The following is a 27,053-nucleotide window of genomic DNA, read 5'->3' as shown; positions in this document are numbered from 1 at the left end:
GGGGTTCAGTCACCTCCTTAATTATGGTTCAGATCAGGACAGTATGAAAGAAAATCTCTCATTCAGCAGTGATGAGTTTCTCGAAAAAAGATTGATTTAAGCCCTGTGGAGAACTTGAGTGAGAGCTCAAAGATGCTTCACTGATCCAGCATACTTCCAGCAATTTATAGTATCTGTGTGACAATACTTACAAGAAGATAATCATAATTTCATTAATAACCCACTTCTCTTTGTAGTATTTGATCTTCATTTAATTGCTGCAGTGTTTGCTTCCAACTGCCTGACAAATGGGTCTTTGTTTCCTTTGCCAAGTTCAAGTTCAAGTTTAATTGTCATTCAACCCTACATGAATACCCATGAATACAGCTAAAGGAAAAAGTGTTACTCCGGGGTCAGGGTGCAAAACACAGTATCAACATTCACACACAGCTCAAGGCACATATAAGACAACAAGCAGATGTAAGATATCAGTAAAATACAGTTACACAAAAAAATTGTCCAAAACTCCGAGTCCATGAACATTGCAGAAATCTGCAGTCGACCACGAAACAGTTTTTCTGCTGAGCGAGCAGAGAGGGGCAGCACCGACTCCAGCTTGGACACTGCACCACACCACCCCCGGTAGAGCACACCGACTCTGACGCCTCTCTCCTTGGTAGCTGTAACAGGCGAGACCGCAGCTTGAGGCCTAGTTCTCACTACTGCTGAGGCCATGCAGCTCCCCTGCCTTCCGCCAATATATCTGTGAATTGGACTTGCAGCATTCCACATTAACGATGTCCAGCAGGATCCTGCATTCACAAGAAAAGCGACTGAGATGATCTCTCGCTGTGAGACCACATTCCGCCTTCGTGCGCTGACACCTCCAGTGCTTCTCTGATGTAGGCAGCAGCACGATCCGCACCAAGTCTAGCTCCTTCAGTTTCTTCATTAACGAGCAATTCACCGATGAGATAGACCTGCAGTGCTTTAAGTTCTTAATGTCCAGTAGGGTCTTGGGATTGTAAAAAAAAATGATTAAAAAGGACAATAAGACCTTTGGTTGACCCTATAGAAGCTGCTGCATTCAAATGTGCTGCCATTTTACTGGCAGACAGCAGTTTCCCTCATTCTCCCTGCAAATGATTGCTCTGCTCCCCTGTTATGGCTCAACTTATGCCAAGTTCAATTGCCATGTACTTAAGCTTATGCTAACTTCCATTTGTTTATCTTTGCTCTAGCCATCTATATCCTATAATCTAAACACTTTCCTGCTCTTAATGACCATTAAGCCATTGCCATTATGGGCCTATTTTCCATCATCCCTCTTGAATTGATATGACACATAACATTACCATCTTACAAATATTTCCAATTTTCTTATAATTCCAGTGATTCCTTCTTCACCTGGAATAACTACGGTGCTCTGATTATTGCAGAGGAGAGTGTATGATGAAATTGATAATCTGTTCTCTGTGTTGAAAAAGCCCTGGGGCAATATATAGTAATTAGAAATTTCTTTCATCCTCTAGGATGCCGAAAGAAATAAATTTCCTGGGAGTGTTAATGTTATCGAAGTTCACAGGGAGGTTGAAGTAGTTTGCTGTTGGCTCATCTCCAGCAGTCCTGTACCTGAAGCTATGCAGTATTGATTGACACTTTCCTGCACTTCATCCACTTCTGTCTTAAATAAAAGCAATTTTTATGATTGACACGCTTTGCCTTTGTGTGAGGCATTATGTTCAGTTTCATAGAATATACAACATGGAACAGTACAGCACAGGAACAGATCGGGCACTTCAGCTGTTATCATTAGTTTGTAAGCAATGCTCCCTCCAAGGCATGCACGTGTGCTCGCGGATGCATCTTTTGCTAGCAGCGCACTAAGGAATTTAAAGTGTACACAAAAGGTTGTCACCCTCTACCTCATTGGCATGTTAAGTATATTTCACGATCATACACAATCACATTTCCTTTTCCATTTTCTGATGCAGACCATGTTGACAACGTGGACTTCACGATGATTTGTCTGCAGATTTTAGAATTGGCTTATTATTTTGTTTTTATTGAAGAGATTATCGATTCACTATGTCAAATTCCAAAGAAGCAAAGGGCGTGAAGGACAAAAGAACTGCTGGTTCATTTAAAGTGGAATGGATTATGTAACAGTAGAAACTGCTCCACCAAAAGCTCATGAGGTCAGGAATGTGCAACTACGAGAAATATTTATGTACAATACAGAAAATGGTGTTACTTGCATGTATTGTTGTGTTGCAAAAGTTGCTAGAAAACTTGCGAGTGGGAAGAAGTGGAGGGATATTTGGAAATTTGACTTTTTAATGTGTCATTTAGCAAGCAAATCACATATGGATGGTGTATAAAAGCTCCAGTGAGAAAATCCTTCATTACCCGCTACAGGCCTGCTATGTAGGTTTTGTGAGAGGGCTGATAAACAAGAGCTACCCAGAGGAGATCAAAGTTCTTATTGATAGTGGTTTGCTAGCTGTTAAGATGAATACCTTTATATTTAAAATTCAGTGTGTTGTTACTTGGCAAATGCTGCACTGCACAAGATTTTTGCGCACACTAGTCATTACAAATTAGAGGGAACATTGTTTATCGGGCACATCTGCAGAAGCTGGCAAAATTTGACCTGGACACTGACAAATTACTGCAGCACTTCACTCCTGCCTTGTGATGGCGCTGTCTTCCCTAATGTCTTTATATATCTGATGTCAACCACTTCATGGAAATGGGAAGGGCCCTGGCCAGATTGCACCATCCCTTATCTCAGTGGCACAGCTATTGCACCAAATGCAACTGTAGTTATTTCTCTTGCTGTCAAGTGCAATGGTTGGACAGATTTGTATTCCAATGTTTTACTTGTAAAGGCTGTCAACCTATACATTCATCTTTTGAATCCTTTCTATATCTGTCCTTCGTAAAGCACACAAAATACTGGTGGAACTCAGCAGGTCAGGCAGCATCTATGGAGAGGAATAAAAAGTCAATGTTTCGGACTGAGACCCTTCATCAGCATTGGAAAGGTAGGGGGAAGAAACTAGAATAAGAAGGTGGGGGGGGGGGCAAGAGGAGGATTCCAAGCTGGAAGGTGATAGGTGAGGCCAGATGAAGGGGAAGATAGGTAGGGGGAAGGGGGGAATGAAGTGAGAATCTGAGAGGTGATAGGTGGAAGATGTAAAGGGCTGTAGAAAAAGGAATCTGATAGGAGAGGAGAGTGGACATGGGTAAAAAGGAAGGAGGAGGGGTACCAGAGAGAGGTGATAGTTAGGTGTGGAGAAGGAAAGGAGTGAGAGGGAAGCCAGAGTGATACTATGTGAATGTGAGGGTTTCTCTGGATTTCCAGCATCTACAAAATCTTGTATGTTCATACCCATCCTTAACATTTTATGATCAAGGTCCTAATACCACTACTCCCCCATCCCAACCCCAATCTCTTTGAGTTCCTCGAATTCTAAATTTGTACCATTTTAGCAAGTACCCTACTTTGTCATTTGCATTCAATCAAAATCATTTTTGCCATTTGCTCAATCTCTTAATGACTCTGTAATTCAAAGCTTCCATCCACACTCTTTTCAACCCCAAACATTGTGTCATTATCAGCAATGAATAGGTAGCTTTTTGTTTATCATCCTAACCCCGGAGTTCCCAAATTGGTGCCCTCGGACCCCTTGGTTAATGGGGTAATAAAGGTTGGAAAGCCCTGTCCTAATCACATATACACAATGTGAATATTTGAAATTCAACACAAACCTGGTGGCATTCCATTCATCACATCTAGTCAGTGTGAACAGACCCCCTAAACGACACAATAAAATCTTGACCTCACAGTTTCCCTTCTTAAAGCCTTGGTTCTTATTGTCTGCCCTTACTCTATAACTATCACAATTTATTCTACATTCTGTTATTAACTTTCCTTTCTTATTTCTTCAATGCACTGATGGGGTGAAATTATCTATGTAGATCACATGCAAAACAGTTCTTTACTGTATGTTGGTGCATGTGACAAGAATAAACCACTTTACCAATTGCCTAATAGTCTTCCCCTCTCTCTGTCCTGTGACTCAATGAGCTTCCAACAATCTCCTGTCCAGATCATAAGTACCCCTCAATTTGGCCCCTAAATATTCCTGCATCACTTAACAAACATGGCTCTGCACAGTAATCCAGGATAAATGGAGCTGGTATCATTTGAGTCTACTTCCAGGAAATACTGATCACAATATCTAAATGAGAGTGTAGTCAACAGGACACAAGCCAATATCAATGGAAACATAAAGAAGAGTTGCTGTCTTAGAGCTCCAGTCACTGTTAGTTAATTAGCCCCTGTAAGTTCCCTCGGGTGAGTCGGTGACTGGTAGGAAATGATGGGAATATGGGAAGAAAAGGGTTACAGTTGAAATGTGTGAAAATTAGGTTATTCTGTGAGCTGATACAGACTCAATGGACCTTCTATCTCATAGGGAAAAATTTTGTTCATTTCTTGCTTTTCCACATTATTCTGACAATGCTTTTATTTTTTGCTCAGGATTATTATATTTAAATACAAGGCAACACACGCAAAATGCTGGAGGAACTCAGGATGTCAGGCAGAATCTATGGAAATAAATAAACAATCGATGTTTCAGGCTGAGAACATTCCTCAGGACTCAAAGTATCATATAAGGGACTTGAAGTATCATGCAATGATTCTAGCTATGCTTTGCGCTGAATGCTCTATTGATAGCCTCACTGCATGGGTCAAATTATCTCTGTCTTCACAGAGCAGTACAGGCACAAACACTTTTTATCCTTAATTTCGCTTGACCTTTTTCCTATTCAATGCAAGGTAATTCAAGCTTGAGAGCAGCCATAAATACAAGCGCTTTGGAGGTTGTCATGTTCTCACTTTCACTTGATGACACAAAGAAAGAGAGAGGCACCCAGGAGTAGCTGTGAAACATAGAATTAACTATTGGAAGGTTTTGGGAGATGCAGCTAGACTGATTCCCAAGTGGAGCATTCAGAACTGCCCATGTCAGGGTTATGCTCTTGATTTGAGTCCGGGTACCATCAAACTACAGCATTGCCCTCTTAAAAACACCAGAGGTCTTGTGCTGGGACAAAAGTCTGGGGTGAGTGGTGGAGGGCAAAGCTTCATCCTGTACTTGTATGTCTACCATTTTCTAAGCCCTTAGTAGGAGCAAACTGAAAAACCACACGGACCTGGTGTTCAAAATAACAGTCAATTTATTACCTACAGGTCTAACACCAAATCCAATTTTCAGTTAAAACAATGGGTTCACACTGCAATGCAACTCATGAATTTATTGAAACTTGGATGATCTTTTCCCAGTCAGAATTAAAGCTTGGATTGGGTGTTCTGTGGCTAGATACTTGTGTAATCCTTTGTCTGTGTCACTACGTGTCCAGCTCCAGCGTCCCTTCTGCAGCTGATTTATCACTAATTTGGCTCAAGTCCACAATCATTTCATTTGGTTGAGAATTCACTGACTGTCATATTATAACGTCAGATTGCATTGGAACTGTCCCTTGAAATATCCTCTTGCTGATGTTATGAAGTAATAGATGCTGTTCACCATTTTATACTTAAAGAAGTGTTCATTACTTAGATGCAATATGGACAGGGAGCTGTTATTTTATGTAGTAAAACTTCATTCAGTTACCTTCTTCATGCAGACTCCTCTGGGGATGCTTAATGATCCCCCTGTTGGTGACGTTGTGTCAAGTTCAACACCCCACACCCCGGAATCAGAGTGGGATCTCGAATGTGGCCCACAGGGGTACTGCACAGGGGTCAATTTCCAGACAGCAGCCCTGTCATGTTACCATGCAAGTTTCATTGCTATACTTAAGTGTGAATGGTTTGTTGGTCCCAGATCTCGATTTGACATTATTAAAATTGGATTCCCCCTTGCTCACATCCATTACACACCTGATATCTACCCAGTGTCATGCATTTCTTCAAATGTCCATTTCTCAGCACCACACACTGTCACATCACCCATGTAAAACCGAATAACACTGATATATTCCACAGCTTGTCACCTTTCGTTATTTCCTCAATTTACAAGCCGTGTTTTTCTTGTTATTGAGCAAGAGCTCAAAAGGGTGACACATCTAATTATTCAAATTCTTCTGGATGCAGCTTCAAGGTCAAAGTACAAGTAAATTTAGTATCAAAGTTCATACAGTGTATGTCGCCATATAGAACCCTGACACTTATTTTCTTGCAGGCATTCACTAAATACAAGAAATACAATAGAATACAGTAAACGAAAGATCCACACCCCACCCCCCCCAATAGGACAGACAGACAATCAGTGTGCAAAAGGGGTAATCCAGTCCATACCATTGCAGCTTGCTGGTCCTCCTGTAATCACATCCTCTGGTAATTTCATAGTCTGTCCTGTCATTAATTCAGAAGAGTACATTTTGTCCCGCAAGTAGGGCTGGTTCGTAGTTTCATCAGCACTGCTGGTAAGACCAACTTTCCCCAGCCTCCATTAGGGCTTTTGTTAAGCCCCTCTTTAAGGTGTGATTAATTTGCTCAACCATGCCAGAACTCCGAGGTTGGTATGGAATGTGAAACTTCTGCAGGTCCTCTTGATCACCTTACCAGTAAAATGTGTCCCTTGATCAGAATGAAGTCTGGCTGGTACTCCTTGTCTGCATGTTACCTTCTCAGACAGAGCATGTATTGTTTTGGCAGAGCAATCTCAACACCAGAGTGCTTTCACCCACCTGGTGAAGCAATCAATCATCACCAGACAACAGTTTATTGCTAGACTGGGGTAGTAGCCCTTTGAAGTTCACCTGAAGTTGCTCCTACCAGCCTTTAGGTTGTTCTGATGTCCTAGATGGATTTAAACTGTTTTTCCTGGGTCACAGTGGGTACATGTTGTACACTGTTGGCAGGATTCATCTCTCCCCATCCCGGGCCTCTACCAGCATCAATCTAGCTGGTTCATCTTATCACGCCATAGTAGGATTTTAACGATGTATGACTCATACCCTCTGGGGCGACCAAACATTTGCTTTCTCACCACATCCCTTCTGCCTTTTGCATTGCTCCTGTCTTTCCCAAATCCACTTTTCCTCTGATGATGCCACTTCTCATACTGCTTTTAGATCTTCCTTCTTCACCATCGCTTCCTCTACTCGAACTGGACTGGATTCCTCCACAATCACCTTAGTCGCCCATTCAGCAGATGCATTTCCCTTCTGTTTAGGGGTATCTACCATTCCTTGCACCTTAACCATTATGACTGTCTCTTCCCAGCACAGTTCAGTAGCTTTCATTAATTCCTTCACTATTTCTTCATGTTGTATGTGCTCTCTTGCAAGGTATTATACCTTCTCCTTGCCAAGCTGCCATGTAATTGGGTACTACTCCAAAAGCGTACCTACTCTGTGAAAGTGTTCACCCTCTGTCCCTTACCTAATTTAAGGAGATCTATTAGCCCTTCTGATTCTGCTACTCGTGCTGACCTGTGACCTGGGAGTTTTCCTCCTACCATTAGGTTCTCTTCTTTATCCACATCAGCCCCATTCCATTTATGGAGGACTGTCATGATGTTTCCTAGACCCATCTATAAACAAACTCAGTACATCTTTCCCTTCCAGCGATGTTTCTCCTATAACTGGCTCCTCAGGCCCTTGCATTAGCTTTGTGCATTCATTGGGAATCTATCCTGCCCATCAGGTTGGTTGGGTTAACAAAACTATTCCTTACTATCTGTATGAATTTGTCAGCAGGTAACACCACTACCTCCTATTTCACTTACCTACTGTTGGGCATTACCGGCAGTTTCTCTATCACTGGGAGAATGACTTTGCCGTGAGGTGTGTGCAAGATGCAGTAACCTGGACCAGCACGTTTGCGGATGATGCGAAGATTGGGAGCATAAGAGGAAAGGTATCAAAGCTTGCAACTGGATTTTTTGCAGCTGGAAAAACAGGCTGAAAAAATGGCAGATGGAATTTAATGCAGCAAGTGTGGATTGTTGCACTTTGGGAGGACAAACCAGAGGAGAACTTACATGGTGAGTAAGGAGTGTTGTAAAGCAGAGGGATCTAAGAATACAAGTCCATGATTCCTTGAAAATGGCACCACAGGTAGACAAGGTCATCAAGAGACTTTTGGCACATTGGCCTTCATAAATCAAAGTATTGAGTACAAGAATTGGGTTGTTATGGAATAATATGTTACGGATCACAACTTGTCAACATATTATTGACGTACAACAGCAGTATAAAACACCCCCCCCCCAATTATCACAAAAAATGATAAAATTGTCTGTTAATACCCAGCAAACCCAGATAAGCAACACACATAAAAGTTGCTGGTGAACGTAGCAGGCCAGGCAGCATCTCTAGGAAGAGGTAAGGTTACTTCGGATGTGAAAAGACCTGATGTACCTCTGGCATCCATTCCACCTGCTCTGAGTCCTGCTTCCCCTCGCTTATGAGAGCTTGCAGAGGTTCTGTGAGCTCAATGTAATTTCTCACAAATTTGTAACTAATTTAGAAACCCCAAATTCTGACAGACTCTCTTCAGTGTTACAGGTGGGGAGTTTAAAAATTGCTTCTTTACGTTCCTTGGATATTACTTTCTTGCCCTGTCAAATCTTGAGTCTTTCAAATATTCTTGTCAGACTATCCATACTGTACTTTGGAGAGGTTACCATCAGTCCTGCTTTTTCAATAACTCTTGTCCTCAATCTGCATTGGGATGGATTCACTTAATTGAGCAAACATAGATCCTCCCTCGCCCACCCCCTCATCACCCCCATGACTATTGCCGTTTTATTTGTTACGGATAAGTTGAGAAGTGTTATTGATATTGAAGCCCTAGTGTCTACCAACTTAGTGCACTGCTGGCCCCCTCGCAGCACATTGACAAACATTCTGGGATCTCCACCCTTTCCACCGAGGGCTGAGGGCTCATTTTGTCAGGAGTTGTTTTAACTCCTCTCTGGAGATCTGAAAGGCTGGTCCTGCTATGCTGCTACTTGAAGCAGAGTGGTGATCCTCAACTTGCTGGGTCCACAGTCCGCGTCCTGCTTTCCTTCCTCCTTTTGACCAACAATTCTCCTGACTATGCCTTGTCTTCCCACAATTGCCGCACTTAACTTGGCCTCCTTTCTGATTCTTACAATCCTAGGCCATATGCTCCTTCATCCTGCACCTGAAACATTCCATGACACCTTGTCTGTCCCGTCTCATACCTGTCCCTATGGTTACATGTGTTCTGTTTATCCCCCTCTCTGCTTCTGTTCTCATAGCCCAGTTAGGAACTTCTGCTTCATTTTTATTTTTTGTGGCAGATATGGACCCATGCCATCTTTCAAAAGTTGTAAGAAGATGCCATCATCCTTTTTAGGCCTATTTAGACCACTGTTGCTCATACACCTGATATTTTCACTTGGCATAATCTTCAAATTTCTTCTTTAGCTCTTGCATAATTGAAATAATCTTGATCCAATTTGCCTATCCTTTACCTATTGCATCTTTAACTGCCACAGTAAAGTCCCCCAGTTTGTCCTCCAGGGATTTGTTTCTCTCTTTAAGCCAGGTTTTATTTTAGATATGGTTGAACAACGTAAGCCAGATATGCTTCAATATTTTAGCTGTTAAAAGGATCTGTATATCATCCAGAGTCATCGGATGAACCTTCGTTAATTCTTCAACATTTAGCCAATAAAACAGATTGTTATTATTGCGCTTGAAAGCATGTAATTCATTTAGCAATGTATGGTTCCCTGTTACTGTAAAAGTTATTCCATTCTGGACTCCAGTGCTATTTCCTATTGTCTTCCAAATAACTTGGAGGGGTGCTAGTTCTGAGGCTCTTGCTGTTGCCTTGTTAAAGAATGAAGGTTGTGAATCTTTATTCTCATACTCATTAGTTGAATCATCCAAACCTACATTACGTTCTGGGGGCACGCTTGGATTTACGCTACATAGCATTTGTCCTGAAGTCATAGGGTTTTGAACTTGTTTGGTGATCGCTACTGTGATGATTGCACAATACTGCTGTAACTATTACCATGGCCTTTTCATATTTACCCCTTCTGTTGTTCCTTCTACCAATCAATTTGCTCAGAGATTGTTTTATCCTAATTGTGACCTTCCTCAACCATTGTGTGTATTAAATTACAGCTATGGTGTGCTGCTGTCGGTATGATAGATCCTTCCCACTCTCTCATTACTTCACGGGTTTCCTTTTTTTCACCATGGCCAAACCTTACAGTATATGTAATTCAGGCTTCCTGAACCTGTCTCTCAAATAAAGTAGGTTTTTCAGTCAATTTCTCAAATCTATTTCAATCCGTAGGCACCCTGACAATTTTTGTTCCTACTTTCTTCCTCTGATAGGGAGAATCCTGGGAACTATAGACCAATGAGTCTTAAGTCAGTGGTCTGCAAACTATTGGAGAGGATTCTTAAGGATAGGATCTACGAACATTTGGAGAAGTACAGTCTACTCAAGGATAGTGAACATGGCTTTGTGAAGGGTAGGTCGTGCCTCACGAACCTAATTCAGTTTTTTGAAGAGGTAACAAAAGAAATTGATGTGGGTAGGGCGGTAGATGTGGTCTACATGGATTTTAGCAAGGCATTTGACAAGGTCACCCACAAGAGACTCATCCAGAAAGTCATGAGGCATGGGATCAATGGAACCTTGGTTATTGGAGAAAGAATTGGCTTACAGGAAGAAAGCAGAGGTAATAGTGGAAGGAAAGTATTCTCCCTGGAGGTCAGATCTGCCGCAAGGATCTGTCCTGGGACCCCTGCTCTTTGTGATTTTTATAAATGACCTGGATAAAGAGGTGGAAGGATGGGTGAGTAAGTTTGCGGATGACACCAAGATTGGAGGGGTTGTGGATGTTGCTGTAGGTTGTTGAAGGTTACAAGAGGATATAGACAGGATGCAGAGTTGGGCAGAAAAGTGGCAGATGGAGTTCAATCCGGATAAGTGTGAGGTAGTGCATTTTGGAAGGACAAACCAGAAGGATGAGTACAGGGTTAATGGTCGGTTGCTTAAGAGTGTGGATAAACAGAGGGACCTTGGGGTTCTAATCCATACATCCCTCAAGGTCGCTGCACAGGTTGATAGGATAGTTAAGAAGGCCTATGGGATGCTAGGCTTCATTAATAGGGGGATTGAGTTCAGGAGTAGAGAGGTCATGTTGCAAATCTACAAATCTCTGGTGGGACCACACTTAGAGTATTGTGTTCAGTTCTGGTCGCCTCATTATAGGAAGGATGTGGAAGCTATGGAGAGTGTGCAGAGGAGATTTACCAGGATGTTGCCTGGATTGGAAAACAAGTCTTATGAGGCAAAGTTATCAGAGCTGGGACTTTTCTCTTTGGAGCGTAGAAGAATGAGAGGGGACGATAGAGGTCTACAAGATTATGGAAGGCATAGATAGGGTGGATAGCCAGTACCTGTTTCCCAGGGCACGAATAGCAAACACCAGAGGGCATATGTACAAAGTTAAGGGAGAGAAGTTTAGGGGAGACATCAGGGATAAGTTTTTTACACAGAGTGTTGTGGGTGCCTGGAATGACTTGCCAGGGATAGTGGTGGAGGCTAACACATTAGGGGTATTTAAGAGCCTCTTGGACAGGCACATGGATGAAAGAAGAATAGAGGGGTACCAGGGTAGTGTGGGTTTAGTACTGTGCTGTAGTATTCTAGTGTCTAATGTCTAGTGATGTTAAACCTGCCCAGGTGATTATTAGAAGCAGAGGTACTGCCAATATCTTTTTTTCCAGGGTTTAAATATCTAATAGTGCAGGGTATTAAGGTGAAAGGAGGCAAGTTCAAAAGAGGTAAGCAGAGCAAGTTTTCTACACAATGCTGGGTGCCTTGAATAAGCTGCTAGAAGTGGTAGCAGAGGCAGCTACGACAGAGGTACTTAAGAAACTCTTAGGTAAGTGCATGAATGTGCAGAGAAAGGATGGGTGTAGACTTCATGGATGAAGAAAGGATTAGTTTAGTTAGGTGCTTTATTACTAGTTTAGTTCAGCATAACACCATGAACTAAAGGGCCTGTTTCTGTGCTGTGCTCATGTTCTATGTCAGCAATAGTGCAACACACTAAACTCACCTTCATTGTCTTTCACCCACATTGGTCTGAAGCATAGAAGTTCAGTGCAGATGCGCTACACAATTCAGACCACAAATCTATCAGTCAGTCCCATTTATCATCATTGTACTGCCTTGAAGAAATGAATGGTATTCCTCATTGTACAGGTTGCCCTTCCCTTTCTCTGCTGCTTTGCAACTTAATTTCAGAGAATAAGCATCAGGGTGGACAGCTCTTCTCATTACAAATCTTAACACTGCTCATCCAATGGCCCTCTTAAAACCTCTGATTCAAAGACACTGATGGATATTTAGGAACAGCAAGGAACCAGGACTACTCGCTGAGGTTAGAAGGGCATTCAATAATCTCCTCTTGGCTCAATGGATCATGAGCTGCAAATGGCCTTCGCTTCACTTGAGCAAGAAGTACTGTCTGTAGCTTCAAGATCTTCACTGAAACTGAAGCCAATCCTCTGACATTCCAACCAGTCCTTCAATGCAGTCCCTTTGGTACTGCAGTAAGTACAACTACAGTCCTAACCTCACACTTTAGCAATCATGCTCATCTCCAAACAACAGGAATTCTGCAGATGCTGGAAATTCAAGCAACACACATCAAAGTTGCTGGTGAACGCAGCAGGCCAAGCAGCATCTATAGGAAGAGGCGCAGTCGACGTTTCAGGCCGAGACCCTTCGTCAGGACTAACTGAAGGAAGAGTGAGTAAGGGATTTGAAAGCTGGAGGGGGAGGGGGAGATGCAAAATTATAGGAGAAGACAGGAGGGGGAGGGATAGAGCCGAGAGCTGGACAGGTGATAGGCAAAAGGGGATACGAGAGGATCATGGGACAGGAGGTCCGGGAAGAAAGACGGGGGGGGGGGTGACCCAGAGGATGGGCAAGAGGTATATTCAGAGGGACAGAGGGAGAAAAAGGAGAGTGAGAGAAAGAATGTGTGCATAAAAATGAGTAACAGATGGGGTACGAGGGGGAGGTGGGGCCTTAGCGGAAGTTAGAGAAGTCGATGTTCATGCCATCAGGTTGGAGGCTACCCAGACGAAATGTAAGGTGTTGCTCATCTCCAGCAGTATCAGTGTGGAGTCATTGGGCATGTGAGAGTAAATAAACAGGGTAATAGGACTGTTCTAAAAGCTTACAGACATTTGATGGGTTCAATGGTTTCCCATGTCATAAAGAGAACAATAGTTAATCACGGGTGGTTGAGTGGGAATAATTGTGGATGTCTGATAATTGTGAGGCCTGCTCACAGGCATAAATGTGGATGGAGAGAAGTTAATTAAGCAAGGAGCAAGGTCTGTTGTTGAGACTGGATGCAAGTAACTGAGCTTGTGCAATAATGGGGCAACACAATGGTGTAGTGGTTAGTACAAGGGTTTACAGTACAGGCGATCCGGTTTAATTACCGCCACTGCCTATAAGGAGTTTGTACATTCTCCCTTTGACTGGGTAGGTTTCCTGCTACAGTCCAAAGACATAGGTTAATTGGTCACTGCAAATTGTCCTGTGCTTAGGCTCAGATTAAATCGGGATTGCTGGGTGGCATGGCTCACAGGGCCAGAGGGCCAGTTCTGTGGTGTATCTCAATAATTAAATAAATGATAGACTAATGGTAAGAGAGGAGCATGTGGGCAAAGATAGAGGAGGGAGACAAAGTTGTGTTTGTGTGTACAGGCGCATTGTATGGTTTGAGGAGAGGCATAAAAAGACACTAGCTAGAGATGAAGAAAGAGACATGGGAGACTAAACAAAATGCTGGAGCAACTCTGGATCGGGCAGTATCTGTAGAGGGAAATGGATAGTTGGTGTTTTGGTTCATGATCCTTCATTTGGACTGAAAGACTGAGGGAAGATGGCCAGTATAACAGATGAGGAGAAGGGTGGTGCATGATGGATCCAGGTGAGGAGGTGTGATGGCCAGATGGAGAAGGGGAGAGTGGAAATAGTGACACAGGGTGAAAGGTGGAGGCAACAAAGGTCGTGTTGTCTTGAAGCCCTGTGATCAGCCTTGTGAAGTCACAATATATTTTGTGAAGCTGGTTACTATGTGGTGCACATTGCTCCAAGCAGAGACTGACAAGAAGCACCCTGTCGCCTGTAGATACCCCTGCAGTGTTCACGCATGCTCTTCCCCGCCTTTGGGAAATGAGATGCAGTTGCCTCCTTGGGGTGTTCACTGAACCTAGGAGCCTATTCCTTACTCCCAGGAATCACTAGGACAACCATGATGAAAGAATGCTGGTGTTGTTGTGTCTGGCCCTTTAAAGATTTGCTGATGAGGTCACTGCTGGTTGGCCAAATGGCTAAGGCTACAAGACATTTAATTAAAACCTGTCAGCACCACTGACTGTGTGAAAGTGCAGCGTTCCATGCTGGAGTCTGGCGAGGCTGTTGCTGTTTTGATTATTGCTGCAGTATTTGTAGGGAGCTTCAGTGAACTATGCATCAGCCTATTAATGCCTAGAAAAATAGTTCATTTATTGCAACTTAGCACATCCTTGCTCATTAGTACAGGGGTGCTCACTTGCAGCACTGCACTGACAAGAGGTAGGCTTGCTAATGAATTACGGTATTATTTGTGGGTCAGGCTTGCCATCGGACTAGAAACAGTCATTTCTGAAATACCATGCCAGGTAACAAATGCCAATTTGCATCTAGAGACAGTGAAACTCTGATTCAGCTGAGGTCTATATTCTGCAGATGGAATGAAGAATGTGTAAACTGGTGCCTCAGAGGGTAGGTTTTGGGCATAATAGATTCTAACATTGACATCCTTGCAACACAAACTGCACCAATAATGAAATTTGAGATCAAGAGCCCTTTTTAAAAACTTCATTGCAGAGATACTGCTGCATTTTCAAATGCATTTTTCAGAGAAGAAATTTATAAAAATCAGATCAAATCTCTGAAAGTGAGAGATCTGAAGTAATAATTAAATGCTGGGCACAATTGGCTTCTGGAGTTGATGTTTAAGCAGCTATTTTTCTTTGATAGGAAATGAATAGGTCAATCAGTGTCTGTGGTGGGAAAGGAATTGTTGACATCTCGGGTAGAAACCCCAATCAGGACCTGAAATAGGGTTTTTGAACTGAAAATCTGACAATTCCTTGCCGCAGTTGATGCTGCTTGAGTTGCTGAGTTCTTCTAGCAGATCGTTTGTTGCTTCAGATCCTGGCAGCTGCAGTATTTTGTGTCCCCTTATCTTAAGATGTCTGGCATCAAGCAGAAGCTAGCTTCTAATTGTTCTCTGAGCCAGTACTCTGTAGTGATTCTGGCCAGATGAAATGCAGTTATAATTAAGATGCAGAATAACACTGCATGTACTGCATGATGCACCATTCCCTCTCAGAAAACAATGCATAACCTGGGTTATACCCAGCACTGCACAGAAATAGGATGATGTCTCAGTTTGTCTTACTGCCAGATGATTGAACTTAGTCAGTAATTCAAAGTACCCACAAGAATATTTCAATAATAAAATTAAAAGTTTACTGTGAAGGGTGGCATTCTTCATTAACAGGCTCCTGTCAGCAGAGATGAACAGACTCCAATCAAATCAATGTTACAGCAACACAGAGTGCATTTGGGCACACTGTACAATTCTTAAACCTGCATTAACCATTACTACCAAACTTGCATATTTATAAATGCAGTGTACTTAATTATCTGAAATCCCTCCCTTCACCTCAGTAAACCACTCATAATGTTAGGATTTTATGTTTGGGTGAACTCCCAAGAAATCTGTTTCAGTAAATACAATAATTTGTTTCACTGTTGGATACTGATAGTGAAACATCTGGTGTTACTGATCATGCTGCCCCATCTCAGTTGTCACACATTGCTTGTGACCACAGGACCTACTTGGGTTGCTTGACTTTGTCAAAGTGAGAGATTAAGTCACCACTTCTCCACTGAGGGACGTGTCGAAGTGGTTACAAAACCAACATTTTCCTTCTGTAGTGCTCAAAGTACTTGCAGTAAATTGTAGGGTGATTGCGGATCCCTGCAGTGCACAAGTACAGGCCAGATTTTTTGGGGGGGGGGGCGCGGGAATTGTCAGAACTCTTTGGCGAGGTGCTGCTGATCCAGTGACTGACATCCTGGTGCAGCTGTGACTGAGAGGAAAGCTCCTAATGATCGCGATCCTTAAAGACATGAAATATTGTTTGTGAACGACGTTATAGGGTTACCTGCAGCCTTGAAGCCACGAACAGATGCCTGGTGTAGCCCAGGTTTGGCGAGTATCGGTAAAACTCCTTCTGAAGCCTACCAAGCTCCCTACTCTTGCTTGATTTCTTCTCTTTCTGTTGCCACCACAGTGTCACAGAATCATAATCACACAATGTAGAAACTGGCCATTCGGTCCAATATACCCATGCCAGTGAGTGGCAATGCACCTTTGATGATCTGCGGTTGAAGGAGATGCCTGATGAGAGAGAGGTAAGCGTCACCATTATTGGGAGATAAATGTTTCCGTGTCCTGTAGCACAATCCTAGTTTGAGGTCATACTGCAGTGAGGCATAGATTTGTGAAGGGGAGAGATTCAATAAGAACCTGAGGAGCAATCTTTTCACCCAGAATGGTGGTCACTTTATGCAGTGGAAGTGGTTGAGGTGGGTACAATGAGATCGCTTAAAAGGTACCTGTACACATGAAAGGATAGGAATGGTTCAGTTCAGGGGTTCCCAACCTGGGGCCCTCAGACCCTTCGGTTAATGGTAGGTTTCATGGCATAAAAATGTTTAGGAACCCCTAGTGTAGAGGGAAATGAGGTAAATGCAGTAAAATGTGACTGGGTTACGTGGGAACGTTGACTGGCATGGACCACTTGGGCCAAAGGACCTGTTTCCATGCTATGTGCCTCTATGAATGAAGTTCGGGAAACGCGTGGCGTAATCCATGACTTCAGTTGTAATTGAATCATGGATGGAGATTGGATGACAACTGCTTGGCCGAAGGCAATTATTCGCATTATGCTGTGTTACTGGGATAATTTCGACTGAATCCGGCAGGAAGTGATCCTCGGTGAAAGGAAGTGGATGAGTGAGGTTATAAAAGAAAAGGTTCTGCAGATACTGGAAATCTTGAGCAACACACACAAATTGTTGGAGGGAAAACGCCGATAGAAAAATGGAGGACGATGTAGGAGGGAAAGGTCAGATTGGTCTTACAGTAAAAGTTTGGCATAACATTTTGGGCTGAAGGGCCCGTACTGTGCGGAAGTGTTCTATGTTTTTAAGTCAGTAAGTGGGGTTAATCTCTGTACTTGAGTGATGGCAATCATTCACAAGTGTTCCAAGAAATTGGCATTGCATAAATGTATTCAAAACTCAGTTTAGAGAAGCTTTTTTAAGAGTTAAGGTTTTAAAGAGTTCCGATAGAGAGGATTATCAGTCTTGGCTTGAATTGCAGCATCCTTGCCACTGTTCGGATGATTTTAGTATCCCATGCAGAGAGTTGTCCCCACCGTTCATCTGGATGGAAGTACTATGTGATTGCTGTGCTGTCAGAGGTCTCTCCTTCATGATGAGATATTGAACTGAGACTGTGTGACTTCATAGTCAATTCCACAATCCGAGACAATTCTTACAGTGTCTTGCTGAGTATAACTACATGAAAAAATATCATTAAATTAAAAAGTGCTTCATCTCATTGCTATTTCTGAGGTCTTTGTAAGTTGATCGCTGTGAGAAACTGGGTTTCATTAGTTGCTGACGGAGTGATATGAGGCAATGAGGAGGGCACCCAGTCCTTCAAACCTATTCTGGCACTCAGTTCGATCCAAACAGCTCATACCTTTAATCAGCACATTGACATTTAATAATTACCCCTAGTACTCTCCCTAGGCACATGAACCTACTAATTTAACACTTGAAAGCTTCAGACAATCTAGTGACTTTTTTATAGAGCAAATGAGTTCTGGATGTGAAAGGTAGTTATGGGGATCTGGATAGGTGATTGTCATCTTCTAATATTCCCATAGCCTCTAGAGAAGTTCTGTTGATTGGAGGGCGGCACATGTCAGCATGCTATTGAAGAAAGTGGAGAAAGACATGAAAGTTGTTGAGTAATACGGTGCAGAAACAGGCCCTTTGGCCCAAATCATCCATTTGCCCATGTTTGGCCTGCATCCCTCAGAGACCATGCTTTAAAGTTTGGAGTAATCATATTTTAGAACAGGAAATGGTTGAATGAGAGAGCTCCTTATGTAGCACTTCTCCCCAAGTATTTGGTCACAATGCGATCTCCCAGTCTGTTTCATTCGCAAGTCAACCAGAGCTAATCACCATTTTTTAAATAAGTGCTGTGGACTCTTGCAGCAGGACAAAGGGCTTCAGGCTGTTGAGGTGGGATGCAGGTCATAGGCTCTTGGGGCAGGACGGATGGCTGTGGGCTCTTGGTGCAGGCTTTGGTTGCCCCTTGAGCTGAAGTGCCCATTATTCAGATCCTATGGAAAGCTAGGCAGGACATTGTGGATGCTTCTTCCTGCAGTTGAGCTAAAGGCGGTGTTCAGGGTGGTGCAACTGCAGACCGTCCCTTTGCCCTTTAGTTCAGCAACTGGGACATGTTGGTCTTTTGAAGTTAGTGAGGTGGGAGGTTGGGTCACAGCTCACATGCAACCTTTTATTGCAAGCATATTACACAAAGCTGCCACTCAAGATCATTCTACTGCGCTTGTTGTACATTGCATACAAAGCTAGGCAGGCAGTTAAGCACCCTTCTGAAAAATCACGGCCTCCAAATAAAGGTGCTTGAATGCAAACTCTGTCACTGTTGACTTATTCACAAGCCACCCAGGTTTTTGATGAGGCACATTTATGAATCAATCCACCTCAATTTCCTGGCATGTTATGCTGTCTGTGGTGAAGATGTTTTCTCACAATCTATGGATTTTGTTTTTGTATTAATTGTTGTAGCATGGATGAAATTACCGGACAGACAGTCACTGGTGGATACAAAGCAGCTTCTTTATTCGACACAACAAGGTACAGTAGGCATCTTACGGGCGGAGACGCTTTCCGCAGAAAGGTCTGCTAGCTAAATGTGGGCTCGATATTTATATGCTAAACACGAAGGCAATCGCTACTTAAAAAGTTACAGACAATGCTTCCTTTTGAAGTTACATACAAACATCACACCTTCGGATTTCATCCTTTCCTTCTGATGCCAACATGTCTGTGTTGGTATCCACAGCCTTTAGTTCAATCCACAATACATTTATTTGGCATTTTACGTGCTAACATAGAAGACAATTAATATTTATAATGTATAGATAAGACTGTCTTCAAAACTACAGCATCAGGCACCAGAAGCATCTGGTATTTACACCTTTTAGGAAGCCCATTGTGGTGGACTCAATCCACAGTCCTTTGTCAAACAGTTAAAATAGGAGTCTGGTGGCCAAAGTCATTTAAGTGTTAACAAATCATCTACCCAAAAAGAAATCCACTCTAACATTAATGGCTTCAATTTTTCCTCTGTATTCCTTTACCGATTTTGATGATATCAGAAAGGATCCAGTAGGTGTGGACTGGGATAGTTTATTCTCTGGCTAAGGGATGCTTGCTTGTGGCAGGCCTTCAAAAGTGAAATATTAAGTGTGTGGAATTTGTATGTTCCTGTTGGAAAGAAAGGCATTACCAGGAAAGTTGATGAAGGAAAAGCAGGGAACGTGAAGTGCAAAGTCTTTAACGAATTCCTGCATGGGAGGCTGATCAGGAAGGTTCTGTCGCTTGGCATTCAGGATGAAGTTGTAAATTGGATTCAGCATTGGCTTAGAGGGAGAAGCTAGAAAGTGGAGGTAGAAGGTTCCCTTTCTGACTGGAGGCCTGGGACAACTAGTGTGTCACAATGACTGGCGTTTGATCCATGTTGTTTGTTATCTGTATTAATAATTTGGATGTTAATGTGTAAACTGGATCAGAAAACTTGCGGATAACACCAAGATTAGGGGCATATTGTATTGTGAAGAAGGCTATCAAAGCTTGTATCTGGATCTGGACCAGATGGGAACATAGGCTGAAAATGGCAGATGAATTTACTGCAGACAAGTGTGAAGTATTGCACTTTGGGTGGGCGTATGTAGGATTTGCGGTAAACAGCAGGGCACTGAGGAGTGTGGTATAATAAAGGGATCTGGAAATACTAATCCACGATATTCTGGAAGTGATAGAGTTGTAAAGAAAGCTTTTGGCACGTTGGCTTTCTTAAATCAGAGCATTCAGAAAAGAAATTGGGCTGTTATATTGAAGTGCTACAAGATATTGGTGAGGACAAATCTGAAGTGTGTGTGTGCAGCTTTGGTCACCTACCTACAGGAAAGATGTCAATAAGGTTGGGAGAGTACAGACAAAAATTACAAGGATTTTGCTGGGATTTGAGGACCTGAATTATATGGAAAGGTTGAATAGATTAGGACTTTATTGTGCATTTATTAGTGTAGGAGAATGAAGAGAAATTTAATGGAGGAGTACCAAATTAAGAGGGTTATAAATGATATTAATATAAGCAAGCATTTTCTCACTGAGGTTGCGTGAGATTAGAAGTAGAAGTCATAGGTTAAGTGTAAAAGGTGACATATTTAAGGGGAACCTGTGGGGAAATTTCTTCACTCATTGGGTGGTGAGTGTGGAACAAACTACCAGTGGAAGTGGTGGATGGGGGGGTGGGTGGGTTTGATTGCAATGCTTGAGAGAATCTTGGATAAGTACATGGATGGGAAGGGCATGGGGCTTTGTTCCAGGTGTGGGTCGATGGGGAATAGGCAGAATAACAGTTCAGCATGGACTAGATGGGCCAAAGGGTCTGTTTCTGTGTTGTAGTGCTCTATGATTTTATGGTCTTCTGGCTCCTGATATCTCTTGAATTACTGAAGGATGCAAAACACCTGTGGAAGGGCTTGAACGCTGTTACCACTTACGAAGTGAAAACAGGTGACCATAGGCGACAACAAGGTTTTACTTACGGATGAACTCAATGCCTTCGATGCTTTGATTGCCAAAACACGGAGGAACCTTCACAAACTCCCACAGACCCCAGTGACCCTATGATTTCTTTCTCTAAGGCCAATGTGACAGCATCCTTCAGGAGGGTGAATTCGTGGAATGCATCCGGTCAGATGGGGTACCTAGGTCAAGAACTAAAGACATGCGCTGATCAACTGGCTGGAGTGTTCACTGATATCTTTAATTTCTTGCTCTGGCCAGTCTGAGGTACCCACTATTTCAAGCAGGCTTCAATTGTTACAACACCTTTGAAGAACGTGCTAACCTGCTTCAATAACTATCATCCAGTAGCACTTAGATGCACTGTGATGAGGTGCTGTGAGAATTTGGTTATAAAGAATGTCAACTCCTGCCTGAGAAGTGACTTGGATCCATTTCAATTTGCCAAACATCACAACAGATGCCATTTTGTTGGCTCTTCACTCAACTCTGGAACTTCTACACAGAGATGATGCTTACATCAGGATGCTTTTCATTGACTACAGCTCACCATTCATACTGTCTTCCCCTTGAAGCTCATCAATAAGCTTCACTACCTCCTTTTTCAGTTGGATCCTTGACTTCCTCACTTACAGAACACTGTCAGTTTGGATTGACAACAACATCTCCACAATCTCCATCAGCCCAGGTGTACCTCAAGCTGTGTTTAGCCCCTGTCCTACTTGCTTCATACTTATGATTGTAAGAGTAAGCACAGCTCCAATGCCATATTTAAGTTTGTTGATGACACCACTGTCACAGGCCAAATCAAGGATGGGCATATCAGCATATACTGTAGGATGGAGATTGGAAGTCTGGCTGAGTGGTGCCACAACAACAATCTCTCACTCAATGTCAACAAGACCAAGGAACTGGTTATTAACTTCAGGAGGAGGAAATTGGAGGTTCTTGAGCCTGTCCTCAATGGGGAATCAGAAGTGGAGAAGGTCAGCAACTTTAAAATCCTCAGTGTTATCACTTCAGAGGATCTGTCTTGGGTCCAGCAGTGTCTCTACTTCCTTAGAAGTTTGCAAAGATTCAGCATGACATTTGAAACTTCGTCAGACTTTGACAGGTGTGTGGTGGAGAGCAGATTGTCTGGTTGTATCACATCATGGCTTGGTGTGGAAGCATCAATGCCCTTGAATGAAAAATCCTACTTAAGTAGTGGATATGGCCTGGTCCATCATGGGTAAAGTTCTCCCCACCATTGAGCACCTCTACATGGAGTGCTGTCACAGGAAGGCAGCATCCAACATCAAAGACCCCACCATCCAGGCCATGCCCTCTTTTTGCTGCTGCCATCGGGAACTTCAGAACCACACCGCCATGTTCAGGAACAGTTATTACCCCTCAACCATCAGGCCCTTGAACCAAAGGAGATATCTTCACTCACCTTCACTCGCCCCATCACTGAAATGACTCCTACAATCTATGGAGTCACTTTCAAGGACTCTTCAAGTCACGTTATTGATATTTATTATTACTACTATTTTTATCTTCTTTTGTGTTTGAACACTATTTGTTTGTCCATCCTGTTGGGTGTTATCTTTCATTGATTCTATTGTGTTTTTTGGATTTACTATGTATGTTCACAAGAAAATGAATGTCAGGTCTGTAAATGGTGACATATATGTACTTTGATAATAAATTTACTGGGAACTTTGAATTTGATAGCCTCAGTTCTTCGTGTTTTGTAGGTGTCTCTTGGTTTTTCAAGTTCAATCAGATGGAGGAACTAATCGTCACAAAAGTAGAAATAGATAAGAGCAATGGCCAAATGTTAATAAATTATTACATGAACAACTTGGAAAGCAGATTATTGGGTCAGTTAGCCTTTGATTGAGGAAGAGGCAAATGATCCTCAGAATCAAAATATCAGACTGATCTGATTTGACATTGTTTGTTCATTGGCAGCAGTGCAGTGCAAGGACCTGAAACTTAGTACAAATTATAAAAATAATTAAGTAGTGTAATATGAAGGAATAACAAGCTCGTGCTCATAGGTTCATGGACTACTCAAATCTTTTGGCAGAGAAAAATTATCTTCATCTGAATTGAGTGTGGATCTTCAGGCATCTGTATCTCCTCCCCAATGGTAGTAATGAGAAGAGGGCATGTCTCAGATAGTGAGGGTCCTTGGAGATGGATGCTGCCTTCTTGATGCACCTCCTCTTGAAGATGTCCTCATTGGTGGGAAGGGTTGTGCTGTGATGGAGCTGGCTGAATCTACAACCCTCTGCAGCCTCTTCTGATCCTGTGTATTGGGGACTCCATTCCAGACCAGTCAGAGTGCTCTCCACTACATATCTATAGAGATTGGCAAGAGTCCTTGATGACACACTGAATCTCCTCAAACTCTGAACAAAACAGAGCTGCTGGCATGCTTTCTTTATGATTGCATCAATATGTTGAGCCCAGGATAGATACTCTGTGGTATTGACATCCAGATACTTGAAGGTACTCACCCTTTCCACCACTGACCCTCATTGAGGACTGGTGTGTGTTTTTCTAGCTTCTCCTTCCTGAAGTCCATAATCAATTCCTTGGACTTATTGATCTTGAATGCAAAGTGTTGTGCAACACCACTCAACCAACCAATCTATCTCACTCCTCTATGTCTCCTCATTGCCATCTGAGATTTTGCCAACAACAGTAGTATCATCAGTGAACTTATAGATGGCATTTGAACTACACTTAGACGCAGTAGAGAGAGTAGCGCAATGGGCTAAGTATGCATCAGTTCAGTGGAGATTGATTCCTTTGTCAAACTGGTCCTGTGTTTGGACCAGATCCCTCCAAGCCTTTACTATCCATGTCCCTGCCTAAGGACCTTTCTAAATGCTGTTAATGTACCTGTCTTAACAACTTCCTCTGCAGCTTACTCCAGTAGCATGGACAAAAACAATTGTAACTATTTAAGGAAAATGGTATGGTGATATGAATGGCTTTGTTTCTGCTAGATGTCTGGTCGGGAATCTAATAGCCAGGTAATATAGGTTATGACAGATCTTGAACATAACTGGTGGAACTCTGGATATGCATGCTGGGACAGATCTGATGGCTGTCTAGGAGTATGATCTTTGCAGATGGCACCATCATAGTGGGTCAGATCTCAGACAACAACAAGACAGATTACAGGAAGGAGATAGAGAGCCTAATGGCATGGTGTAATCACAACAACCATATCCTCAGACTTAGTGTCAACAAAACAAGAGTACTGGTCATTGACTTTGAAAAACAAGGTTGAGCACACAGCCCTGTATCAATGGCACTGAGTTGGATATAGTTGACAGCTTCAAGTCCTTAAATACAAATGTCACCAATAACCCTGTAGACTCTATGGCTAAGAAAGGTCACCAGTGCCTCTACTTCCTCAGAAGTCTACAGGAATTCATTTTGTCCATTTGGAACATCATCACTGTCTAGAGATGCACCCTATCAGGGTGCATCATGACTTGGTATGACAACTGCTCTGCCCAAATCCAGAAGATATTGAAGAGTTGCAGTTGCCGCTCAGGTCATCATGAAAATCAACCTTCTCTCCATGAAGTTTGTGTATACTTCCCACTGCTTCTGGAAAGCAGTCAAAATAATAAAAGACCACAGCCACCTCAGGCATTCTCTCTTTAGTCTCTATGAAGGCTCAAGATCTTGAAAACATGCACCATCAATCTCAAGAACAGTTTCTATCCCACTATTAATCAGACTTTTGAACAGATCTCTTGTATGACCTTATAATTTACCTTGTCCTTAAGCTTTATTGTCTACCTGTGCTGCACTTTCTCTGTAATTGTATCAATATATTCTGCATTCTGGCATTGATTTTCCTTTCGTACTTTCTTGATTAACCTATGTTTTGAAGTGATCTGTATGAATAGCAAGCTAAGCAGTCTCAAAGAGGTCCTTCTGCAGCCATACAGGGCCCTGGTGAGACCACACCTGGAGTATTGTGTGCAGTTTTGGTCTCCAAATTTGAGGAAGGATATTCTTGCTTTGGAGGGAGTGCAGCGTAGGTTCACTGGGTTAATTCCAGGGATGGCAGGAATGTCATGTGTTGAAAGATTGGAGCAACTGGGCTTGTATACACTGGAATTTAGAAGGATGAGAGGGGATCTGATTGAAACATATGGACACGCTAGAGGCAGGAAACATGTTCCCGATGTTGGGGGAGTCCAGAACCAAAGGCCACAGTTTAAGAATAAGGTGCAGACCATTTAGAATGGAGTTGAGGAAAAACTTTTTCACACAGAGAGTTGTGGATCTGTGGAATGCTCTGCCTAAGAAGGCAGTGGAGGCCAATTCTCTGGATTCTTTCAAGAACGAGTTAGATAGAGCTCTTAGAGATAGCAGAGTCAAGGGATATGGGGAGAAGGCAGGAACAGGGTACTGATTGTGGATGATCAGCCATGATCACAGTGAATGGCGATGCTGGCTCGAAGGGCTGAATGGCCTACTCCTGCACCTATTGTCTATTGTCTATAAAGCTAAGTTTTTCACTCCATCTCATTCTCCATGTCAATAATAAGCCAGTTTACCAATTACATTTAGGGCTGTTTGAGAGTACATTCAGAGATGGAACTAATAGTTGTCTGGGGTCATGAACTGAGACAGGTCTGGCGTATGCCTGGATGTACAAGCTGAGAAATCTATGGCTATCAGTACGAACTGATACATTGATAGTTACCTGTGTGGTAAAGGCTGTGATAAATCTATTAGGTAAATAGTTTCAGAATAGATCAGATGGCTACCTTGTCTCTCAACTCATTTCAATGCAATTCCTGGACCAGTAATCATTTTGCTCCAAGCTGATTGTTGACACACATTAAATCTTTCAATGTGACATTTAAAACTGATATACAAGAGGAAAGAGCAATCATTTTAAAACGTCACTGTGCGATTGCTGGAATAGAAATGACGATGCCTTGGAGTTGAGAAGATTGTCCTTCAAACATTTTTTTTTGCACAATTCCTGCTGAGCAGTTTAATTTCAATTTTATAGTTAAATTAGATGGCATTTCGATTCCTTATGCATTCATCTCCAGTGCACATACATTTGAAAAGGTTGCTGCAATGTTTTATGGCCATTCATTTTGCTGTGTTGTGCAATTATATTTGGACTAACAGGACATGCCAGGCGTAAAGTTTGATAAGCACAGCTTCTGCATTCGAACAGTTTTGTGTCTGCATACATCTTTATCAGATCCTCTTTTCCCTTCATTTGTTAGGACAATTCCAGTTTCTTCAATCTCTCCAACAAACTTTTTTTAAATGAGCCACTTTTTAATTCCCTTTCTTTCATCTTGAAGTCCAGAATGAAGTTGAGTGTGTAATAAGATGAAAAAAAAATCTAGATTGGACTAATTTGGTATATTGGTATAATTTTTCATACTTTTACATCATCAGTACAATGGATTCCATTTAATTGGGACCTATCGGGACCAAAACATTTTGGCCCAATTAAATGGCTGCCCAAATAGCTGAAGTTTCATGGAAATAGTTTAAAAAGTATAAAAAAATCTAACTACTATTTAACTGAGTAAAAATATCAATTTAAATGAAATGAAGAACAAATTATAATACTACCAATATACTATAAAACTATTAGTTCCTAATAGTTATCGAAGGAAAATCTAGTGTAAGCTGCCATGTCATTTGATTGACTGTAAATGAACAAAATCACTGCAGATACCTAGTGCAGATATTGGACTGCCTTCAAACAATGCTTTTGATGATTGCATCCTCCAAATCTTCTTATTCATTGTAACATTCTAGATGATTGTCAATAGCTTCAAATTCTTCATAATCCTAACCTGTTGAAGTAGTGAAATAGTTTCACTTTCAATCCATGCCATTTCTCGCCTCTCCAAGCCTGAATGCTTGAATCCATAGTGAGTAAAGCAGTTCTGAATTGTTTTACTGCTTATTTCTTACTAATCACTGCTTTTTGAACACA

At 42.2% G+C, this 27,053-nt stretch overlaps 1 protein-coding gene across 2 annotated transcripts in view; it reads left to right on the top strand.

The window, feature by feature from the left end:
• Window positions 1–27,053, top strand: part of LOC134351697 (contactin-1-like) — a 752,292-nt gene that overhangs the window by 117,673 nt on the left and 607,566 nt on the right. The window contains exon 1 of one of the 2 annotated variants that reach the window (XM_063058217.1): window positions 7,913–8,045. The exons of the other annotated variant lie outside the window; for it this stretch is intronic. The gene's annotated coding sequence lies outside the window, so the exon portion shown is untranslated. Of the gene's footprint in view, window positions 1–7,912; window positions 8,046–27,053 lie in introns of those variants that run through there. 2 annotated transcript variants of the gene reach the window in all.

This window comes from Mobula hypostoma, chromosome 9 (assembly GCF_963921235.1).
Source record: "Mobula hypostoma chromosome 9, sMobHyp1.1, whole genome shotgun sequence".
NCBI classification, from domain to species: domain Eukaryota; kingdom Metazoa; phylum Chordata; class Chondrichthyes; order Myliobatiformes; family Myliobatidae; genus Mobula; species Mobula hypostoma.
The sequence above is the reverse complement of the archived record's forward strand: the minus strand, read 5'-3'. Positions and strand labels throughout refer to the sequence as shown.